General features: G+C 46.5%; 1 pseudogene; it reads right to left on the bottom strand.

Annotated features, from left to right (window-relative positions):
- Positions 1-17593: 17593 nt before the first annotated feature.
- LOC101444048 (interleukin enhancer-binding factor 2 pseudogene) overlaps positions 17594-24260 on the bottom strand; it is a 62033-nt pseudogene continuing 55366 nt past the window's right edge.

The following is a 24260-nucleotide window of genomic DNA, read 5'->3' as shown; positions in this document are numbered from 1 at the left end:
CACCACCATCTTTTATCAAAACTTTTCCATCATCCCAAACAGAAACTCTGTACAATTTATGCATCAATGCCCCATTCCCTCCCCCAACCCCAGCCTCTGTAATCTAGATTCTAGATTCTGCCTCTATGAGTTTTCTTATTTTAATTATTTCAAATCACACAGATCATATAATATTTGTCATTTGGGTGTTGAGAGTTATTTCACTCAACATGATGTCTTCAAAGCTCATTCATGTTGTTGCATGCATCTGAACTTCATTTCTTTTTACGGCTGAATAATATTCCATTGTATGTGTATACCACATTTTTGCTTATCCATTCATCTGTTGATGGACACTCAGGTTGCTTCTATCTTCGGGCAATTGTGAATAATGCCATTGTAAACATCAGCATGTAGATTCCTACGGATATCTGCACCTATTAAAAACAGCAACAACAAGGCATTCCATAAACATTTTTCCCCCAAATTAGCCTCCCTGCCTAAAAGTTTCCCTCTCCTTATCCATATCCCCTTGACTGCTCAGTGCCTAGGCAGTCTTACTCATTTATAATGAATTTTTGTGCTGAACATTTCTGTGGATGAGTGGTTTCTCTAATTTCCTGCAATCCACTCTCATCAGCGTGATTCTTGTTGCATTCTGGACAAAGATGGGGAAGGCATTGCTCATTTCCTTTCCAATTGTTGTTGCCTCCATCCTAAGGCTCTTTCACATGGTTTCCAAGGTGCCAACTTTGTCTCATTGTTTAAGTTCTTGGCTTAAATGTCACTCAGTTTTATTTTCTTTCTGGGATATACCTGCACCTAAAATGACAGTATTTATTTTTCTGTTTATTTCTTTATTGCAGATGGACTCACTCAAAAGCTCCCATTGAGAGTGGATCTTGTCTGCTTTGTTGACTGTTGTAGTTTCCAGTTGAGTGTGGGTCATGTCTTTAGCTGACTGTGGCTCTTGTATGCTTCGTTGACTATGGCCTTCTCCATTTGAGTGTGTGTCTTGTCTGTTAGTTGACCTCTGCTTTCTCCGGTTGAATGTGGACCTTGTCTTTAGTTGAGTGTGCATCTTATCTTTAGCTGAGTGTGGGTCTTATCTATTTTATTGATCTCTGCCTTCTCCAGTTGAGTGTGGGTCTTGTTTACTTTGTTAATTGCTGTCTTTATGGCATTTAGACAGTGGCAAATGGTAGATCCTTAAAAAATCTTTGTCGAATGAACAAATGAATGAGATATAGTTCAGCTTCTATATATTTTTTTGCTTTCCTAATTTGCAATCTTCTGCTACATTAACTGAAATAGAAGTTGTGTATAATTGGGTTCATCTCATTGCAATAACTTAAAAGTTATATAACAGTAACTAACGTAGGAAATGACTTTCAAGTCCCCTCTCTACTCTAGCTTTTCTATCTCAAATGACTGTAAGATGTCCTCACAAAATAATAATGGTGATGATAATGATAATGATAATAGCAATCAACAAATAAATATAAGGTAACCAAGAGCACCAAACAATTCCAAATTTTAAAAATTTAGCAGCTTAGAGAAAGAAAGAAAGAAAGAAAGAAAGAAAGAAAGAAAGAAAGAAAGAAAGAAAGAAAGAAAGAAAGAAAGAGGAGGGAGGAGTAGGTGACTTTGGTTTGTATTTGAAATTACTTCTTGGTTGCTAATGGATACTCTACTTTTCTTCTTTATGAAAGGCAGACAATTTCTAAGAACATCTCGTTCAGGTTCAGATACTTAAAAACTTTCACTTTTGTAAATGTTCTTAACATCTGCAAAGTAGCAAATGAGAAATAGCTCAAAGCAGAAAAATAATGTGGATAAAGACTTGAAATAAAATATATCACATTTTAAAAGACATTTTTATTAACTTCAAAAATCTCTCACCAAAGCAATTATATTAGCCCAAATTCACTGAGCAAATTTTAAAAACTAAAAGATGAAAATAAAATTACTGGCATTCAATTCAAGATTCTAGAGGAAAAAACTGAAGCAAACAAAAAATAGGAGGAAGGAATAAACAAAAATAAATGTAGTAATTAATGAATTAGAAAGCATGCAAACAAACCCTTGGTTAAAACCTTAATGAGTTTGATTACATCATAATTAAAGACTTCTGCTAAATCAAAGACACTATAGACAAAGTTAAGAGATACATAATGTATTAAGAGATGGTATTTGTAATATGTATAACTGAAAAGTAATAGTATCTAAGAAATGGAAAGGAATTCCTGCAAATGAAGAATGATAGCCACCACCACAAATGAAGCTCCCTGAAAGAAAATGAGTGAAGATTCTTGTAAGGAGAAAGCAGGATGGATAACAAAAATATCAATAGATATCTGGTCAACCATACTAATAATCGGAATAACGCAGCGAAAATCATGATAAATCTTTTTATTCCCGTAAGAAGAGTAAATATTTAGAAAATCTATTACCAAATTAAAAAAACATATTCTAATAACATATATACAACCTAAAATATCCCCTTTTATCCACATGCAAATATGTGATACACTGTAGTGGTCTTAATTACATTCACAATATCATGCCACTGTCACCATCATCCATTACCAAAACTTTTCCATCACCTCAAATAGAAACACTGTACAATTTAAGCATCGGATACCCATTACCGAGTTTAGAGGGCTGAGTGGGAAATGAGAACTCCCTCACACTACAATGGGAGTGTAAATTGATGTAGCCATGGTGGAGACCTAGAAATAATTAGACAATGGCACATCTTCATGTACTACATGCTAGCAATGGCCCTTTTGGGTAAGACCCCTGGCAATTGAGAGGTATTTGGGCCCTGTAGGGATTTTTTTAAGGTTCCCTAGTAAGGGTGGATTTGACCTTTTCATGGAATTTGTCCTGACATGCAAGTCGGGATGAGGGCTTTGTAATTTGTATCAGCTCCCCACCCATCATTGTCCCTGGATATACGCCACAGGTCTTTTAGGGGACATGTTCCAGGATATTCATTGAAGAGATGGGTGTGGTAGCAGGCGTCCACCCCCAGAGGATGGATGAGTCAAATACAGCACATGAATAGCTTGGAATACCACCTAGCAGTTAGCAGAGAGGCACCAGAGGAGCACAGCAGTGTCTGAGTGATGGCTCTAGAGATGTCCGTTTCCTGGTCCTGGCAATTTATATGGTAAAAGTGTAAGTCAAGAATCCTGAGATGGGGAAAGTACTCTGGATTATCCTGGTGGACCCAATGTATTTGCAAGGGTCTTCTAGAGGGAGGCAGGAGGATCAGAGTCAGCCAGAGGAGATGTGATGATCACATCGGATTGCTGGGAGGAAGGGACCAGCAGTCAAGGAGTACAGGAGGCCTCTAAGAGCTGAAAAGGCAAGGAACCTTGGCAACACCTTGATTTTAGCCTCATGAGACTGACTTTGGACTTCTGACCTCCAAACCTGTAAGAGAATAGTTTTTGTTGTTTCAAGCCACTAAGTCTGTGATCATTTGAGACAGCGGCAATAGGAAATAAATATAAGCACATTATATAAGTAGATTTTTTAATCACTCACTGTGTTGAGTGCAATAGATAGACAAGAGAATGTATTCTAGAATACACACAAGTCCAAGAAATGGAAGGGGTCTATTGAGGAGAAGGGAATGGGAGTGAGGAGTTGTGATAAAGTGAAAAAATAATTAAAATAGAGAGTCTTGTACAAAACAATTGTAATAATGGGTCAAAAAGAAAGAAAATTCACATCTCTGCACTTGGGGTCCCCTATAACACTCCAATCAAATAGGAAAAAAGAAACAAACTAGTTGTATTACTCAGGGTTCTCTAGGGAATCAGAATCAATAGGAGAGATCTGTAAATAGTATGACATTTGTAAGACTCTCACATGACTGTGGGAATGCACAATTCCAGGTTCCTCAGGCAGGCTGCAAACAAAGCGCTCTGGTGAAAGTCCAATGAAGGTCCTTGATGAGTTTCCAGGAGACATTGGCTGTCCAAAGACAAGCTGGAAAATTCTTTTTGAATCCTGAAATCACTTCCCCTTTTAAGGCATTCAACTGATTGGATAAAGTGTCACTCATTGCCGATGGCAATCTCCCTGATGGATGTAGATGCAATCAGCCATCTATGCGGTAAGCTCACTGACGAGTAAAACCCATAAATGCCCTTGTATTACAATTAGCCCAGTGCTTGCTTGGCCAAACACCTCGGCACAATTACCTGGCCAAGTTGATACAGTAGCCCAACCATCACACTAGAAGAGTTGATGTCAAAAATGCAGCACTATTCGTAAGGAAATTTCTGGCATCCGTGACCGTGAAGACAAGAGAGAAAAGACAGTGATACCACTTTGTGCGAGAAATGAGCTATGACCACAGATAAAAGAGGACCCTTTGGCAATTAAATAGCATTTACTTCATTAAGTTCACAAAGTGAATCTTTAGATAAAATAAACACTTTTTTTGGAAAATGTAAAATGGCGATAAAAACCTGAATAGTTTGGAAGCAAAGTAATTTAACACGTTCCCTAAAATCTATTCCACCCAAATCCAGATGCCGATGTGAAAGACTAATTCTATCAAGATCTTAAAAATTAGGTGATTCCTGTGCTGAGACTGTTCTGGAACACGGACGTAAGGGAGACCTTCTGCAGCAGGACAACAAGTCCCAGCTAGACCAGCAGCGTGATGAGGGATGGTTGCAGAGAGATCCCTTGGGAGGAGGCCGGTGCCCGGTTGCCCTCCACACATCGTCCATTTGCAAAGCAGGTGGCCGTGAACGTTCGCTGACTGTGCCCCTGCCTATCGCCTCGCCCGCCAAGCAGGTGCTTACTACCTGGCGGTGGCAGCTCGGCCCTCCTCAGGCCTTCGTGCTGGGTGTGCTGTGGCCTCTTCCCCCACCTGCAGGCTCCACCCTAGTCCCCACATGGACCCGGTCCTGATGGAGAATAACCCCAGACCTCTTTACCCCATGTCTTCCGTCCAAAATGGACTAAGTCTTGTGACTGTATGTCGGGGTTCTTCAGAGAAGCAGATCCAATAGCAACACACACACACACATACACACACACACACACTATTTTAAGGCATTGTGATTGTGGGGGTTGGTGAGTCCAAAATCTGTACGGCAGGCTGGAAACAGTGGCACGGGAATCTGTGTTTCTTTTTGTTGCGTCATCTTGTTGTGTCAGCTCTCCGTGTGTGCGGTGCCATTCCTGGGCAGGCTGCACTTTCTTTCGCTCTGCGTGGCTCTCCTTACGGGGTGCACTCCTTGCGCGTGGGGCTCCCCTAAACAGGGACACCCCTGCGTGGCACGGCACTCCTTGCGTGCATCAGCACTGCGCATGGGCCAGCTCCACACTGGTCAAGGAGGCCCGGGGCTTGAACCGCGGACCTCTCATGTGGTAGACGACGCCCTAACCACTGGGCCAAGTCCACCGACAGAATTTTTTTTTAAAGTAGGTACGGGGAATTGAATCTGGGACCTCATATATGTAAAGCAGGCACTCAGCCATGGGGCTATATCTGCTCCATCAGGCAGAATATTTTTGATGCAGTCTTGAAAATTTTGTCTTCTTTGGGAAACCTCAGTTTTTACTCTTAAGGCCTTCAGTTGATTGGATAAGGCCTGCTTGCATTTTTTTTTTTTTTAGCAGAATCTCCTTTACTTAAAGTCACCCATTTGCAGATGTTAATCACATTTACAAGTCCTTTACGGCAACACCTAGAAGAGTGTTGGGTTGAATAATTGGGTGCTATAGCCGAGCCAAGTTGATGCACAAAACTCATCGTCACAATGACCCTTGTAGATTCTGGATGGAGAATGTTCATCACTGAACTCCCACACAGGCCCCCAACCCTCTCGGCTCCCCCCTCCTCATTACCTTTCAGCCCACCCCCCGAATATCTGCTTCCATGCCAAGCTTCTGGCTCTCGTTTCTGCCACCCTGTCTAGTTCTAGCCCAGGAAAGTGGGGACACTTAGAAGGCTGCAGGCAGCACCTACACACAGCCCTCTGTGAACAAAGTACCACAACCCAGGTGACTTAAATCAACAAAAATTTGTTTTCTCCCAGTCTCAAGGCCAGAAGTCCAACATTAAGGTGCTAGGTCCATTTTTGTAGGGCAGCTACTGAAGGTCATACTTGGAAGTGACAGGCAGTTAAGGGGAATCTGGCATAGTACTGCTGGAATGAGAGAAGTGCAAATTCATTTCAATACTCTATTGATTCCTAGTTGTTTATCAATATGTACTTCTCAATTACCAGATACAAAGCAACAGCAATGAACGTGTGGGGGCCACAAAATACTTTGATGAAAGAAGTGGGTCCTCTTGCTTGAGAAAGTGAGAAGATGGTGCTCTACCTAGCAAGCGTCTGAGCAAGCTTCCCAGGTGAAGCACACCTGTTGGCTTGATTCTGAAACAGCTTCCCTGTCCCACTGTCAGGTTTCTGTAAGTCTTGGGCTGTTCAGTCTAGTGCGACTCATTTGCATAAATGACGGTGACAGCTGAGTCCCTTGTGCACCACTTCTTGCCCTTCCCAGCCCCAGTTTGCAATCAGTCTCTGCAAATACCTGACCTTTCATCACCTGCCCGCCCAGCAAACTAACCTGTTGCCCTTCTCACATGACAGGACAGCTGACTGACTGGATGAGGGAATGTCTGACCACCCCCTTGGACGGTTCTGAAGATTCTTGTGGGAATCTCATCCGACAGCATCTGCTGAGTAGCACAAGTAAACCAGGCATGCTGGGTAGCATAAGTCATCATGATTGCTTGTTGCTAATGATGACATACCTGTTTTAAATAATATTTTCTTTGCAGCTCAGTAGATTTCATTTGCAAGTGGTTGCTTTTTATAGGTGGCTTCTAATTTTATAACCAAGCTCAGTGGTAACTGAGCAATTCAAAAGTTCTGGGGTCTGCCGTGTAAGGAAGGCCCTGCTGTTAGCCTCTACTCACCTGGAAAACTGTTCTCAAATATCACAAGCCCCGGAATGTGCAGTCCCAAATGCTGCATCCCCTGGCTGGGAAGGCTAAAACCCTAAAACCTTCTCACATTTCATCAGAGGATTCTGACCTCAATGTCATTTTCCAGGAAGTAGGCAAGAGCAGGGGAGAGGGGAGAGGGAGGGAGAAGAGCAAAAGTTAGTTTCATTTGAAATGAAACAAGTAGGTCAGCTGATGATGTACTAAATGAGCCCCACCACTCTGCAGGTTGAAGCGGTACCTTCAACTCAACTTTTCGGTAAAAGAAAAAAAGAAAAAAAAAATCTGGGATACAAATTGTGAAACCAGTAGTGATGATACGATACCTTAATTTGGTTAAATGCCTGACAATGTAAGTCAGTACGACATTTGGTTGACACAAATGAGGAGTTATGCTTAAGTGCACAGAAGCGTTCCCATGAGCTGCTTGTTTTTGGTTTTAATAAGGCTCCATCCCTTTAAGAGGATTGCCAGTAAATTCTTTTGCTAGCTCAACGCTAGACGACAGATGGGAACCTTGAGGTTTTCCCCTCTTAGGATGGCTATTTCTAATATCAAGATGGCTAGAGCCATGTGGGGGGCAGGGGGGCTGGAGGTGAGCAAAGAGCAAAGGTGCCAAAGCAGACATGTTTGGGGGAAGGAAATAACACGAAGAAAGTCATGCTTAAAGCAAAATATTTTTATAGGTTGTTGATGTGTAAAGGCTAAGCAATTTAGCAAGCTGGTGTAGTAATGCAGGAATAAGGGTCTTTAGGAGTTGAGTCCAGCCCCTCCCTAGTACAAGCAAGGAGATGAACCTGGGGAGTGGCCGAGGAACTTGCCTGGACTCTCATGGCTGGATGTGGGCAGAGCGATGTCCGCGGCCCATCTAACAATATGCGTCTGCTCTTCTTCTCAACGAACCTGCTGGAACTTTAGCGGTAAATGACTGTGGCATTTTTAGTGTTCTATTTTTTTTTTTAATTTATTTTATTTATTTCTGCCCCCCTTCCATTCCCCGCATTGTCTGCTCTCTGTGTCCATTCTCTGTGTGTTCTTCTGTGTCTGCTTGTATTCTCATTAGGTGGCTCTGGGGACCCATCCCAGGAACTTCTGGAGTGGGAGACAGGTGATTGCTCTCTTGTGCCACCTCAACTCTCTGTTCTGCTACATCTTCTTATTTTCTTTCCTCTGTGTCTCTTGTTGCGTCATCTTGCTGCACCAGGTCTCCATGTTGACTGGCACTCCTGCATGGGGCAGCTTTCCCATGCTGGGCAGCATTCCCATATGGAGGCACTCCTGCATGGGGCAGCATTCCCACGTGGGCCAGCACTCCATGTGGGCCAGCTCGCCACACGGGCCAGCTTGCCCTCACCAGGAGGCCCTGGGCATTGAACCCTGGACCTCCTATGTGGTAGGCGGGAGCCCAATTGGTTGAGCCACCTCTGTTTCCCAGTGTTCTAGTTTTAATGTGCCCTAAAAGATTGTTTTCCATTGGGGATCTTAGCAGGGAATGTGCCTTTCTCTAAGCACAACCTAGTTGTTGGTGTCCTTTCCAATTCCTCTACATCTAGCTGACTTGTTTTCTAAGCACCTTAACCCAGTGCAGTGTCAATTGCCTCCCTCTTTCTGCTGGGGACACCAGGTCTCGCCCAGCCTGGCTTCATCCACCCCTCCTTCTGCCCAGGAGGCAGAGCTGTGAGAACACTCATGGTTGTGAAGTCCCGGGTCCCTGAGGACTGGCTGGGTGTGACCGTGCCACTGCCCCACCCACCGCAGTGTGGCCTCCCAGGGCTGCTTGAGGCCTCCTCTCTCTCAGCCTTCGTCCCTCTCCACGGACAAGCAAACCACCTTCCTTTTTAAAAATCAGGATGACCCAAGCCAGCACGTGTGAGCGTCCTCAGACTTGTCTTCCATCCACGTGTCTCTCTCCACATCTTTCTTTGACATTAGTTTACATTCAGAGAGAGAGAGACTCTCTAAGTCACTCTATCAACCGGCGTCGGAGATGGGTGATTCTCAACCTTGGCCGCCCCTTAGAATCTCCTGGAGCCTTTTACGTGCATCCCAGACCAGCTGAACCAGAAACTCTGGAGGTGGGGCCAGGTGCCAGGGCTCTGAAAGCGCCTCAGGCGATGCCATTGCACAACTACGTTTCAAAACCAGCTTCTGGGATATCCTTTGCCTTGGCCCCCCCTTGAAGGGTGGCTCATTACTCTCCCCCCTCACATCTGCCCTTGCCCCCCACCGCTTTTGCTTCTTGCCATCTACCTGCCAGTTTTTGTAGATCTCTCTTATCAGGCAAATATTTTCCCTCGACCTTGCTGTGCCCTTCCAGCAATCATACTATTTGTCCCCTTCTGTTTGCTGTCAAAGGTGCTGGAAAGACCGTTGCTTCCTTCAGCTCACATGTCACCACTCAGTTTGCTGGTAGCCTGCCGTCCAGATTCTCTTCTCTATTAAAACGTTTCTCTGAAGTTATATGTGAACCTGATTTTCCCCCAGTTTCAGGGGCTTCGGGGACTGTTGCCCACCCCCTCGCCTTGAAACGCTTGCTTCCTGCGGCGCGGCATTCTTCAGCTTCTCTCTTCTTGTGCCGTGTCTTTTTCCATCCCCAGGAGAGACATTGTCAGCGCTAGCACCAGCTGCCTGCTTTTCCCTCTCAAGGGGCACCCTCTCCTTCCAGGAATGACAGTGATGTGTTGGCAGTGATATGTTGGTGGCAGTTCGGTTTCCCTCTGCTTCTGTCTTCTCCTCGGCTCTGCTGGGAAATGGATCTGGGGAAGGAGGGAGTGACGAGTCAGAGCCACAAGTTAGGGGACTGTTCAGAGCCCAGCAGTGGAAAAGCCGCTGCTCGCTGTGTGCCATGGGACAAGTTGCCTAACCACTCTGTGCCTCAATTTTCCCTGTAAAATAAAGAACAGCATCTACCGCCTGCGTTTTTGTAAGGAACAGATTCGTTAACACATGGGAAGTGCTTAGGACGGACCCTGGCCCCCTGGTGCTATATAAATTTAAGCAACTTTTAGGAGCAACATCAATGTAAGAAGAGAGTTTTTGTGGTGGCGGGTGGTGTATTTTGGGTTCCGTTCATGACAGTCTCGACCCCTGGGCAGGCTCCTAGGTCAGAGGGTGAGGCCGGTTCTCCAGGTGCCTCAGTTAACCCCGAGCTCGTGGTCGTGGTAGAGCACCTCCGCCAACACAAGGCGTGCTGCCGGGAGGGGAGGGTCTAGGACCAGAGGGGCCAGAGGGCATGCCAGTCGGGGGTGCGGAGGGGAGGGGGGATACTGGGGAGGGGGCAGGGCTCTCCCAGAGGCACACAGCCTTTGGGCCCCAAGGAGCTTGGTGCGTGTGTGTGTACTTGCGTGTGTGTTTGCTAACAGGCTATCTCATCATGGCTGTCCAAAGATAATATTGCAATCGCAGCCAAGGGGTCATATTTTCTTTAGTAGGTGCTGGGGAATGAACCCGAGACCTCATACATGCAAAGCAGGTGCTCAACCACTGAGCCACCTGCCAGCCTGGGTGATACGTTTTGATGCTCAGATCTCAAACTCTTCTCATCTGAGTCCAAGTCCTTACCTCCAATCGTGGAATCGCATCTAACCTCAGATGCCCAGCTCTCAACTCAGCACCACACATCTTTCCTCTCTTAGGGGCCCAGATACCTTATTTATGCCACTGGGGAGCCTGAGATCTCGTAGGTGTTTGCACCTGTTCCTTACAATGCAAGCGATCGCCGGTCTTGAGCAGGCTGCGGACCTTTCCCATCTCCCTTTCCTTATCTGTAAAACGCAGGTAATTTTGACTGCCTCCCGAGGGCTTTGGGAAAGAATGGCTTTGTTACTAGTGGCGAGTCATGGAATCGACACCTTGAGAGGCTCCCGTTGATTGCGCTCTAAGTGTTTTCCAGGCACTCTGCTGAGCACATCCACCTGGACTAGTTCCTGTGCTCCCCAGTATAGCCCTAGGAGGGAGGTTCTCTTTCCATCTTTCTGCCATTGAATGGGAAAGCCGGGCTGAGAGAGGCCCACCCGCTCCCTCAGCACACACTCGCCGAGTGCGGACACCGGGCCAGGCAGCGTTCTAGGGGCTCGAGGCTCCCCAGTTTCCAAGGCAAGGCCCTCCTGGACCGCGCAGCCTGCGGGGGGAGAGTCAGGTGAACAGGTGGAAGGTCGCAGCCTGCCGAGAGTCCTGGAGTGAACCACAGCCTTGTGGGAGCACAGGGGAGTCGGCTGATTTTGGGTGGAATAGGTGGAGAGGGCATGGCTTCCGAGGTGACGTGTAAGCTGAGCTGGGACTCAACCAAGAAGAGGGGAGTGGGCAGGACTCGCCTGGAAGGGGCAGGCACGTCTGAGAGAGTCTAGATGCTGGGGCGGCTCGAGTGGGGTCCGGGAGCCGGGGGAGATGGGGCGGGAGGGTGGGTCACTCTAGGGGCAGGTGCCTGTGGGCACGGCAGCTAGTTAGGTGTTTATTCTAAGGCCAGGGAAAGTCTGGAAAGAGTTAAGGCAGAGAAGTGAAGCGACTGATCTAAGTGAAAAAAATAGAGAAAAAAAAAACCAACAATCAATGATAGATTGTATGTCCATGATTATATATTATATTCTTATAATGCAAAGTGTTTTCCGTATTTTATTCTGATTATCAAAATCTGTAAAATACCAGAATTAATATTATGAAAATTAAAAAACAGCATAAATTCACTCCCCCCCCCCCAAATTTTAACATGTCACTCAGGCTTCTGTGTGGTGAAAGGTTTAGAGGGCAAGAGCGAACCCTGGAGACTAGAAAGATGATGGCCAGGGCTGGGAGCAGGTGGACACAGAGCCGTGGATCCGAGAGAGCACGTCAGAGGCGGGTGTCTGAGGCGCAGTCGCTGATGGATGCGGAGGGAGCGAGGAAGAGGAGGAGCCCGCAGAGGTTTCCAGCTTACACCCCTGGGTTTAGGCCACAAGGACCACCGCGCTGGTGGGGCTGGACCGGAAACAGGGTTTGAGGATGAGAAATGGGGCGTGAAACCACGAGCTACCCTGTAGCCACGTCAATGGAGGCGAGGAGGCAGCCAGATGACGAGGCTGGGGAGCTGGATGCACGAACCTGGACCAGGAGCCTGGCTAGAGCTACGCCTGTGGATTATTCACTTATACATGGCATTTATCTGATTGTACGTGGTGAGCCAGGAAATGTACACGAGAAGAGAAGGCCTCAGGCCTGAGCCTGGAGGAACCCCAGCACCTGTAGGTCAGGGGTGAGGCCAGGTGCCCAGGCGCTAAGGGGCTGAGCCGGGATTACTGCTGTGATGTGCCTGAAGAGCCAAAGAGCACCCCCAGTGAATTACTCCAACAGCCCCTTGAACCGGAAACTCCTCACTCCTCATCGAGGGCAACTTTACCGGCTGCCTTCCTGCTTCTCACATCACACGTGTTTCTAAACATCTGTGGACCAAATGAAGAAAACACTCCTCAACTTCAAAAGTAGCTTGCAGGGTACTATTTCATGTACAAATAACCCCACAACAACAATTTCATTCACTCACAGCCATTGAGGACTTGCTGAGTGCCAGGCTTGGCTGTGCCGCTGAAGAGAATTCTGAGAACAAGTTAGAAGTCTCTGTTCTCTGTGAGCTGACTGGAAGAGGGGTCTCTCTCTTCCAGGGTGCTCGCTGGCCCTCCAAGTGCCACATTCCTGCTCACGCCGCAAACGCTCATTCTGCTCTCCTCGCCCTCTTTCGACTATTTCCATAGAAGTCAAGTCTAAAAATAACATCTCTCTGGGAAGCGGACATAGCTCAACCAATAGAGCATCCATCTACCATATAGGAGGTCCAGGGTTCAAACCCAGGACCTCCTGACCCGTGTGGTGAGCTTGCCCACGCGCAGTGCTGATGCACACAAAGAATGCCGTGCCGTGCAGGGGCGCCCCCACCTAGGGGAGGTCCACGCATAAGGAGTGGGCCCTGCAGGGAGAGCTGCCCTGCATGAAAAAAGCAAAGCCCACCCAGGAGTGGCACAGCACGCATGGAGAGCTGACGCAGCAGGATGACACAACAAAAAAGAGATGCAGTTTCCCAGTGCCTCCTGATAATGCAAGTGGATACAGAAGAACACACAGTGAATAGTCACAGTGACCAGACAACAGGGGGAAAGGGGAGAGAAATAAATAAATCTTTTTAAAAAACCAGCATCTGTCAAGCTCCCATAAGGGAGCCGAGTGCCTACCTGTGAGTGCCACATTCTCACCTCCACTCCCCACACAGAGCTCCAGCCTCCCTTCAGGGGGATCCCTGCTCCAAACACAGACTTACACAGAGACTTCTTCAGAGGTGAACTCTCCATCCACACATGAACACAGAGTGGTAAACCTGGAGGAGCAGGTGCTTGTGAGCATCAGGGAGGGAGCACGAGCTTCTAAGTGGAACCAGTGGACCTAGGAAGAGATGGGTGCTGAAGAGCATATGATGGTGAGAGAGGAGGGGGTGCGAGAGGGCCGAGGACTGCTTGGGAGAGCAGCTGCAGGGTGCCTGGAAGGCCGCTGTGAGCGTTAGGTGGTGTCCTGAGCTCCCACGCCTGGCTCGTTCCCCGTCAGGAGGCGGACAGTGGCAGTGCATTCCGGGCTCCTCTCAGGAGCCCAGGCTTCATGGAAGCCTCTTGCAAGGAAGGTCCATTCTTCACCTGGAGCAAGTGCAGGCTAGAGTAGGGCAGGTTCACTGGGTATTGGCCTGTTTAACCCCAAAGCCTTCTCAGCCTCGTAGGGCCAGCCTAACACTCCCTGAAGGGGTTTGCTCAGATCATTCTCTCCTGTGCTTACCCACAGCTAACAAGCAAATAACCTCCATCACTGCAGCCGACATGGTCAAAGAGAAAACATCATAGTGATTTAACACAAAAAGGATCACCCTATCAAAGGACATTGGGACACGCGCTAATTTCCCTATATTCCAGCAGATGGTGCTACAGGCTGAAGGGGCTCTGATTGCTTCAAGCTTGTGTTTCCTGCCACCCCCTAAAAAAATACCAATGACAAGAAGAGGTAAAGGTAGAGATGGAGATTTACAGAAAGAAAACATTGCTTGGTCTAGAACTGTTCTGGGGTGGCCCCAGTGCCCAGCCAGCGTCTGACCCAGAGAATGCACTTCGTAAGAGCGAAGGCACACACGGGCACGCACAGGCCCGACAGTAGCTGGAGCCTAGGAGAGCAGTGTCGCCCCGACGTTCTGCTTTGCTTGCTTCTTGATTAGTTCCTTATTCATGCCCTTTGGACACCCTTCCTCTTGTTGTTGCCCCATCAAAATGTCATGGAAAAATTCTGTGAAACTTGACTGCAGGGTCACACTGAATGTCAAAGGGAGGTGTCTGGAGAGGCTAGTGATAAAAATAGTGCGGCTGAGGTTCCCATCTATTTCTCGTGCCCGCACGCTACGTGCTAGACGGTGCTCCGAGAAGTGTGGTTCCCCAGTCATCTGCACAGAATCATCTGGGCGATTTGTCAGAGGTTCCCATTCCCAGGCTCCACCCCCGAGGCTCCCCGAATGATGCCTCTGCACAGTGAAGCCGAGAACCTCTCTTGCAGAGAAGCTGATCTGAAGCTCTAGGGGACCCCTATTTGTCACACATATTGGGAACTTTTGCAGGCGTTGTTGCAGAAATGTTACTAATGCGATTGGTTAATCCTCTGTGGGCTGCCCCTGCTGCACCGCGGAGGGACAGATGCTAGGCTTGCTGGATTGCCTGCCTGCCGAGTCCAGAGGCACACATGGCCTTGGGGTTTCCCCGGGCACCTGTGCTGTGGTGTTGGAAGCCCTGACGGGGCTGAGAAAGCCTGCAGGACAGTAGATGGAATCTCCAGTGGGGGGCTTGGCTCCCAGGGTCATCCGAGCTCCTTGACTGGGGTCCCTGGTTTCTCCCCCGAAAAGGAAGAAGTCGATGATAGGTAAGTCATGCTGGCTCCACAACGTTGATTATCACACCTTTCTTGGTCTCCCAAGAAATGTTGAGGTATGACTGCTGCCAAGATCAGAGGTGGTGCCTTATTATTTTCATTAAGGACATTTGAAAAGGTAGACCTCTTTCTCTGTCTTCTGGCTTTCCAGCCAGATTCTTGGCTGGCCTTTTCCTCACATTTTAGCAATATTTTAAGGAATGGGGAAATACTAGACTGCCAAAGGAGTCGCTACCTCCAGCCAGTGCTAAGGACCATTGTGGAAGGAAGTGTTATTTATGTTCACGATGGAGGCCTAAGAGATGTGGAAAAAGAGACCCAAAAAAGACCCGCCCACGCCCTTCCAGCAACTGTCTTCATCCAAGGAGCAGAGAGGCGCCTCCTGGGGGAGTCCCAGTGGTCCCCAAGTCCGCTCTCGCTGGTCATCTATGCAGGAATTATTGTTTAAAGCTTCATCCTAAAACTCTGCCAAGTCCTGAAGACTGAAAAAAAATTTAACTCATACAACACAAAATGACACAAAACAAGCTCTGAGTTTGCACCACCAAATGCAGACTCTAGTCCAGGGCAGAGAGACATCGGTGAGACTCAGCTGCACCTGTGGGCGCCCGTTTCCCTCCTGGCTTCCCTTGGGCCCTGATCTTTGTTTCCCTTTTGTTTCATTTTTCTAATCCTTTTATCTTGCTGCATTGTGTGCATCTTTATAAGTGACTTTACATTCTGTTTAGGTGAAGAAATGCTTTGAATTTGCAAATAAAGATGATTTTGCCTCAAGCACATTTATCTTATACATGATTGGAATCAAATAGTTAAATAGCACAATCCAGCCCTCCTGGAGAGGCCCTGTGAAGGATGGGTAGGTTTTGTTCACACAGTGAATGATTTTTGCACATTGGGAGAGAATTCTTCCAGCAGCATGCCACTTTAAAGTGGTGCCTGAGCCACCAAGAAGTCAGGTCTGTCTTCAACTCCTCGAGCCACTGAGCAGAAAGAGGGACACCACTGCAAGATGAAGGGCTGGAATTTTATGAAGTGCCTAAAGGAAGACGTCAAGTGAGAAGAATTGCCATTTACCAAGCATCTGCTCTTTGTTGGCCTCTGGTAGACACTTGTCTTGCAGTGTGTCGTCTACTCCTTCTAGTCACCTTGCAAGAACATGCTTCCAGCCCCCTCTTGAAAACTGAAAAAACCATAGTGTGGAATGGTAACTTCTCTAAGAGCAGGAAATTAGAGCCAAGCTGAGATGGGATCTACAGAACTCTCACTCTCAACACCACAATAACTGCATTCCTCCAAATTACCTCCTTAAAGTCCACACATTGGCTCTCTAAGTCCAAATTACGATCATCAATAACTATAGAAAAGTAGTCAGTAAAGAGTCTTACCTTAGAACAGAATGTTTAGAAATTTTAGGTGAAAAACTAAAAAAGGATCTTCGTGCGGTATTAAAAAATGAATATATAAAGAAATGACTCCACCTTTATAGATCAATGTGATATTAAAACATGTGAGCCACAGAAAAGGATTAAGAAGTATATTTGGAACCTAATCCTGACAGTAGAGGAACTCAAGGCTCTAGATTTCACCAGTTCCTCAGTGAGAAGGGACCGAAAGTTGATTTTATTTTATTTTATTTTTTTAAAAGATTTATTTATTTAATTCCCCTCTCCTCCCCCGGTTGTCTGTTTTCTGTGTCTTTTTGCTGCGTCTTGTTTCTTTGTCCGCTTCTGTTGTTGTCAGCGGCACGGGAAGTGTGGGCGGCGCCATTCCTGGGCAGGCTGCACCTTCTTTCGTGCTGGGCGGCTCCCCTTCGGGGGGGACACCCCTGCGTGGCAGGGCACTCCTTGCGCGCATCAGCACTGCGCATGGGCCAGCTCCACATGGGTCAAGGAGGCCCGGGGTTTGAACTGCGGACCTCCCATGTGGTAGGCGGACGCCCTAACCACTGGGCCAAAGTCCGTTTCCCCGAAAGTTGATTTTAGAACGACACAATTTATTAGTTTTAGATGTGAGATTCTAAAGTGGGCTGTAGCAGGAAGTGACAATTGCTCGCCATTATCCTTGCATTCCTTCTTAGGAGGGGGCGTGACTAACAATTCTACTGAGCAGCTGCCCTCGCGGATAGATAGGAGTGGCCAGCAGCTTCTGGCCAGTGGCCTGTGAACGGCGCTGCTGGGTGCCCTGCTGACTGAGCTCTCAAAAAGAAGGGCAGGCCCCCCATGCCCCGTCTCCCTGCCTCCAGCTGGAAAGCAGTGTGGTGAAGGAGCTGGACCTGGAGATGGAGACCAGTTGCTAAAAGAAGAGCCTGAAGGCTGTGGAGCCACCTCACCTAAACTTTCACAGTGGAGAGAAATAATTCCTATGTCTTTTTTTGTAAAAACCCTACTAGGAAGTACTTGACTTGTTTTCCTCAGGAAAAACAAAATTTCCAGACACTAACAGTTCACCACATTTCCACAGCCAAGTACCAGCTGAGAGGGGTTTCCAGGAGGTGGGGCTTCTAGAGCATGAGGAAGCAAAGTTGGTGTCCTGCTTCCCTCTAGATGGATGGCATAAGTCGTGAGTGGGAGACTTCCGGCTGCAAAGCCAATATCAGAGCCCAGTGGAAGGACATCTCCTTTTATAGAGTTTTTCCTTCCTGCTCTCTCCCTCTTCCCACAGAAACACCACCATATAAAGGCCAATAGCAGTTAGCGTAGGCGCCATCTTTCCCTAGGGTAGGAAAGGGAGTGAAGAGAAGGAGGGCCCCTTCTGAGTCTCCATGCTTTCCTCTTCCTCTGCTTGATGTGGTTCTTCTCTATGCTCCTCCTCTTGCTCTCCTTCCTTTTTCTCTGGAGGCTTTTCATAAGCCTCTTCTGAAGGCATCGTGATTGCTCCATCCCAAGTGGATATTTCGGAAGATCACCTTCCTGGTCAAGGATCTTTCTGATGCCCCCTAGAGAGTGGATTTGGATGAGAGTCTGAGCTGTGGAGCAGACCGTGTCCTGCTGTCCCCAGGCTATGACTGTGTACTAAGAAGTTACCGCTCTCACGGGGGTCAGTGAACAGTCCTACAGCAAGAATCCGTAAGCAACACCCACCTGCCACCTTGAGGGCCAAAGGCTGTCCCGTGGGGTTTTTCATCCCGGCATAGAGCCCAAGGAGAGTAAGGCTCCAGGGTGTGGGTTCGAAGCCAGGAAACGGAGTCCTGCAGGCCTTCAGTGGTCTGATGAGAACTTTCACAGTGCCTGAAAGCATTTCCCTCCAACCAGTGATCCAATGGCTGCCCGGGCACTCCATTGTTATCCAAATGGAGTTCTGAGTCCAGGTTTTGGACATTGGGTGGCACTTTGTGATAAGATTCTTCACGGGAGCATCAGAAGAACTGATAAAGCTAGTTTCATTGGTCAGCATGGTTAAAGCTTCCAAAGGACTCTGTGTGCCTAGGCTTTCCTCATCTTAGTTCCTCAGGGCAGCAGTATCTTCCAGTGCTGGTCAAAGCTTTAGGATTCACCACCGGGTCAGCCACATTGTGTCCTGGGCTCATTGTTCCCTCTTCATCTGATCCTACCAGTTGGACTTCTTCCCTTTGCACTTCAAATGTTCCTGGAGCCACTATTAAATTGTCCATCACGTTGTTTGTTTTTGTCACCGTTGAAAGGATAAAGCAAGGCCCTGAGTCCTCTTCAGCAAGGCCGCCCTGACCGAGGTTGCACAGGTGTAGTTTTTCGACTCGGGGGAAGGCCATTCCCCACACAGAGCCATCTAATGGGATTCGTGGCACAAAGGGCGTGAACCCTTCTCCTATGCCTCCTCTGGAACGAAAGCACCTGCCTCGAACAGCTCTGTCACCCCTGATGGCACCCTAAATGCTGAATCCCAGAGGCCGCCCCAACCTCCCGCTTCCACTGGGGAGTCGACGCCCCATGTCTCTTTAAGCAACTGTTGAGTCTTGTAACTGCAGCCAAACCGATATTCTACCTTATGATTTAATGAAACAGAACGCTTCATTCTGCAAACCTTCTGAATGAGAATTTGTGCAATAATTCTGCATAGAGAAGTGTCTGCTTTATTTTAGTCTTCGTATCATGGCCCCATTGTTAGCAACATTGGAGGCCCTGCAACAGAGGGCGTGCCTCATTTCTTTGGTTCCTGTACTCTTTGCAAGTGAAAAGATTACCAAGGGGCTCTGGCCTCTCAGTGCCCTTAGGAGCATCTGAACCGGGTCTGGAGACCCTGGCTCATTTCTTTTCCGCCCAGGATAGGAGGACTTGGAAAGTGAAGGTCCCACGAGGGTGGTTTGATATTTGTTAGCATTTGTGTTTAAGCCCAAACAGTCCAAAAAGTGACTGGAAATTTCTGCCACAATCTGACCTATACGAGCCCTTTGAAACCTGGGTAGGGTGTTGGATGAGGGCTTTCTCAGACTAGTCTGAGGTTTCTAGAGTTAGTACATCGGCAGCTTCCGGAAGGGGGAGGGGGTTTATAACCAGAATTCCCCTGTCGTCCCCTTTTCTAAAACAGGGTTTAGAGAAGGTGTGGGAGGAGTCCCTCAAACCACTAAGAAGTCTCGGTTGTAAAACCAATGTCTTATTAATGAGCACATTGGGTCAATACCAAGTTTTATAGCACATTTCAGTGAAGAGAAGAAAGTGAAAGTGCACTTAGTATATACATGTATACACACACACATGCATATACTATACACACATGCATGCACTATACATACACACATGTACTATATATACATACACATGTAGTATATATTTATATACACATATGCTATGTATGCACACGCACATATTGTATATATATGTGTACATAATTGTATATATGTATATATAGTATATATGTATCTATATATGCACATGCACATATTGTATATATATTTTTATCATTTCTATTCTTTGTATTAATCATGCTCTTCTTTTTTTTTTATTTTTTTGGTCTTTGTTTTTTTAATGTTACATTAAAAAAATGAGGTCCCCATATACCCCCACTCCCCTCACCCCACTCCTCCCCCCATAACAATAACCTCCTCCATCATCATGAGACATTCATTGCATTTGGTGAATACATCTCTGAGCACTGCTGCACCTCATGGTCAATGGTCCACACCATAGCCCACACTCTCCCACAGTCCACCCGGTGGGCCATGGGAGGACATACAATATATATTAAATTAAAGAGTTTGTTGCCAGCAGGGTCAGGAGTTGTGCACACGCCTCTTGAATTCTCTGTCCTCACTTCACTTCGTATATGGCATAGCAGAACACAAGCAGTGGACCGCTGTAAGGGATGCTACAGTGCAGGTGGCTGGGAAGGGATGGCGAGGAGACTGCCTAGGCATATTAGAAATGGGACTGATCATTGGTAAAATGCCCCTTGGAAATAGAACTACAAGAGTAATGGTTTTTCCTAGTACATAAGAGAAAAAAAGAAGGATAGATGAAGGGAAAAGTCAAGAGTGTCCTTGAATGAAAAAGTAAAGGTCCATAGAAATATTGGGAGAGAGTTATATTGTTGGGAGAGATAAAAGTATATATTCCATTATTTCTGCCTAGTGCAAGAAGTCTAGTCATCAAATTGGTACAGCACAAAGCTCTATAGCTTAACATTTAAATAATGTCATCAATTACGATCTGGGTAAGTTCTGAGCAGATGATAAGTGAAGGAAATAAACAGATATGGCCCTGCCCTGGGCAATACAACCCAAAGCAGATAACAGTACCTAGACAGAGGAAAGCTCTAAGCTAAAAAACTGGGGTTTCAACCACCCTTTCATTTTCCTTCTTGCCCTACTACCTTCCCAAAGAAATTTCTGCTGCCCTAGAGTGGTGTTTATTTAAACTGAGATCCAGAAATAGATGGGTTAACTAGTTTTCTCTACAAGAAACACAAGTTATAGCAAGAAGAAGTCTATAATAGTCTATAATAGAAAGTGACTACAGAAATCTTAAGAAAACCTCTACACAGTTTAAAAAAATCTTTGTTGGCAGGGTTTTACCAGTGGAAAAGTGGATATTCTAAAACAAATCCATGTAAGCAAGTCCCACATGTGGGCTCAGGCCAAAAGTCCCCTTCACACGTGGCAGAAGAAAACCCCATAGTTCTCCTGACTTCCCCCTTGGCCTGCCTAAGTCCTGTTTCTTGGCACTGAATGCAGGGGACATTCGGTCTTGCCAGACAGCCTCTCGTACTTAGCTGGCCCAGACTCTTCCAGGCTCAAGATGGATACCAAGGAAGGGCCCAAGGCCAAAATGATTTGAAATAAGGGGAAAGAGGGTTCCTTTGCAGCAGCCATGGTTTGAGGTAATGAAACTGAACCCTGAAACACAGCAGTCAAAAACAGAGGGGCAGGAAGCGGACTTGGCCCAGTGGTTATGGCGTCCGTCTACCACATGGGAGATCCTGGTTCAAACCCTGGGTCTCCTTGACCCGTGTGCAGCTGGCCCACGGGCAGCTCTGATGCACACAAGGAGTGCCGTGCCACGCAGGGGTGTCCCCCGCGTAGGGGAGCCCCACACATAAGGAGTGCACCCCATAAGGAGAGCCGCCCAGCGCAAAAGAAAGTGCAGCCTGCCCAGGAATGGTGCCCCACACATGGAGAGCTGACGCAACAAGATGACGCAACAAAAAGAGACACAGATTCCCGTGCCACTGACAACAACAGAAGCGGACAAAATAATACTCAGCAAATAGACACAGAGAACAGACAACTGGGATGGGGGGGGAGGGGATAGAAATAAATAAAAATAAATCTTTAAAAACAACAACAACAACAAACAAACAAACAAAAAACAGAGGGGCAAAACTGAGAAGGGCTGACTGGAGCAGTAACCCAGCAGGGCTGGGCGAAAAGATGGCATTCAAGATGAAAAATACCAGGTGTGAGTGAGATTCATTAAGGATGGCAAGGGAAGCAGATGTGGCTCAAGCGATTGGGCTTCCTCTACCACACAGGAGGTCCCAGGTTCGGTTTCTGGTGCCTCCTGGAGAAGGCGAGCTGGTGTGGTGGGCAGGCACGGTGAGCAGACTCAGCAAGATGACTCAACAAAAGAGACACAAAGAGGACAGACAATGAGAGACACAACAAACCAGGGAGCTGAGGTGGCTCAGGTGATGGAGCACCTCTCTTCCACAAGGGAGATCCCAGGTTTGGTTCCTGGTGCCTCCTAAAGAGAAAACGAGCAGATACAGACAGCGCACAGCAAATGGATACAGATAGAAGACAGTGAGCTCAAACAACGAGGAGGGGGGATAAATAAATAAAAAGAAATCTCTAAAAAGAGGAAAAAAAAGAATGGCAGGGGCCAGCTGAGCGAGGAACATGTGGGAGGATGCGAATCAAGCTTAGTTCATAAAACTAAGGGAGCAGCGACTGGGAGTCTATAAAGGAGTCCTCCCTGCAGAACACAATGGTATTAACTTCACCCGGAATATTTATTTATTTATTTATTTATTTAGATTTTTTTATTTATCTCCCCTCCCCAGTTGTTTGTTCTCTGTGTCCATTCGCTGTGTGTTCTTCTGTGTCTGCTTTTATTCTTGTCAGCCACACCGGGAATCTGTGTCTCTCTTTTTGTTGCATCATCTTGCAGCGTCAGCTCTCCATGTGCGTGTGGCACCACTCCTGGGCAGGCAGCACTTTTTCTGCACGGGGCGGCTCTCCTTACAGGGCACACTCCTTGTGCGTGGGGCTCCCCTGTGTGGGGGACACCCCTGTGTGGCACGGCACTCTTTGCGTGCATCAGTGCTGCACATGGGCCAGCTCGCCACACGGGTCAGGAGGCCTGAGGTTTGAACCCTGGACCTCCAATGTGGTAGTTGAGTGGTCTATCAGTTGAGCCAAATTTGCTTCCCCACCAGGAATATTATGAAGGTCAGTTTAAAGGAGGAGCCTCTGTACTTAGCTTTATTATGGTGTTTACTGTGACTTCCCTAAGAAATGCATAGAATAGTATTGCTTGATATATTTGAATCTGATTCAGAGGATTTCAAATACACTTAAAATCCTTTGTAACCTCATATATTTTTCTTATTGAGGTGAAATACACAGCACATGAGATTAACTGCTTAAAGGTGAACAAGTTCTGTGGCATTTCGTGCATTCACAAGGTTGCGCAACATCTCTCTAGTTCTGAAATATTTTCGTCACCCGAAAAGGAAACCCTGTGCTCATTACACAGTCACTCCTCATTTTCCCTCCCCGCAGGCCCTGACGTCTGCTGCCTGTCTCCACGAAGCTACCTGCTCTGAACATTCCATGTCCGGGAAGTCAACCTCTAGTGACCTGTGTGTCACGTTGTAGCATGCATCGGGACTTCATTCCTTCTCACAGCTGAGTAATACTCCATCACGTGGACAGACCATGCTGTGTGCATCCAGCCGTCTGTTGATGGACACGTGGGCTGCCTCCACCTTTTGGTTATTGTGAATGATGCCCCTGTGAGCGTGCCTTGACATGAGTCCCTGCTTTCAATTCTTTGGGGTTATAGACCTAGAAGAGGGACTGCTGGATCAGATGGTATTTCACATACTTTAAAAACAAAAGTGTATTGATTATTGAAAAAGTTGTTGATATCCATTTGTATCTTTAAAAAAAAAAATCTTCCTTTAACCTATCCCCAAAAGGATGCATTAGAGAGGAAAAAGGTCCTCAAACTTTAAGAGATTGTAAAATGATGGAATGAGATTTGCCGGAAGCTCCTTTCTTGACACTGCTAATCTGTGGTCTGTGAATTATAAATACTGACCCAGGGAATGAATGGACACCAGGTAAATGTCAATATTTTTTATAAAACAAGAGGAAACACCACAAGAAGTTCAAATTTTTATTAGTGCAAAGTAGACAAATAATCTATTAATAGGACTAACTTATTCAATGTAGCATTTGAATAAAATTTTCTTCCTTTACCATTTTTTTGTTTATTAAAACCCTCAATAATTCAGTTGAGTAGGAAAACCTCACTAAGAGCCATGAGGCCTGGCTCTGGAAGAGATCAGCATTTATGAACATCTGGTCTACCTTTCTGCAAAAAATGATTTGATTTTAAGGATCAAATCAGACAATATTTTGGAAAGTACTTTGAAAATTGTAAATCATTATACAAATGTATTATTTTTATGAAACTGGTATTCTCTGCTCACAGAATCATGGTTTGATTATACTGGGAACCAACTGTTTTCTGTTTTACTGAACAGCAAAGGAAAACAGAAACTTCATCTCTTCTCACTGACTTATAAAGAGTTTTGCTATAGGTCAAATTATTTAGCAATTATCTTTTTTTCCCCTTTCCCTAAAAGGCAAAACTTCATACATACAGTCAGCTGCTGACTGTTTCCTGTTCTTGCTATGAACCACAAATATAATTTGATTAAGAGCCTTGATCCTTGAAAT

The sequence above is a fragment of the Dasypus novemcinctus genome, chromosome 11 (assembly GCF_030445035.2).
Source record: "Dasypus novemcinctus isolate mDasNov1 chromosome 11, mDasNov1.1.hap2, whole genome shotgun sequence".
NCBI classification, from domain to species: domain Eukaryota; kingdom Metazoa; phylum Chordata; class Mammalia; order Cingulata; family Dasypodidae; genus Dasypus; species Dasypus novemcinctus.
The sequence above is the reverse complement of the archived record's forward strand: the minus strand, read 5'-3'. Positions and strand labels throughout refer to the sequence as shown.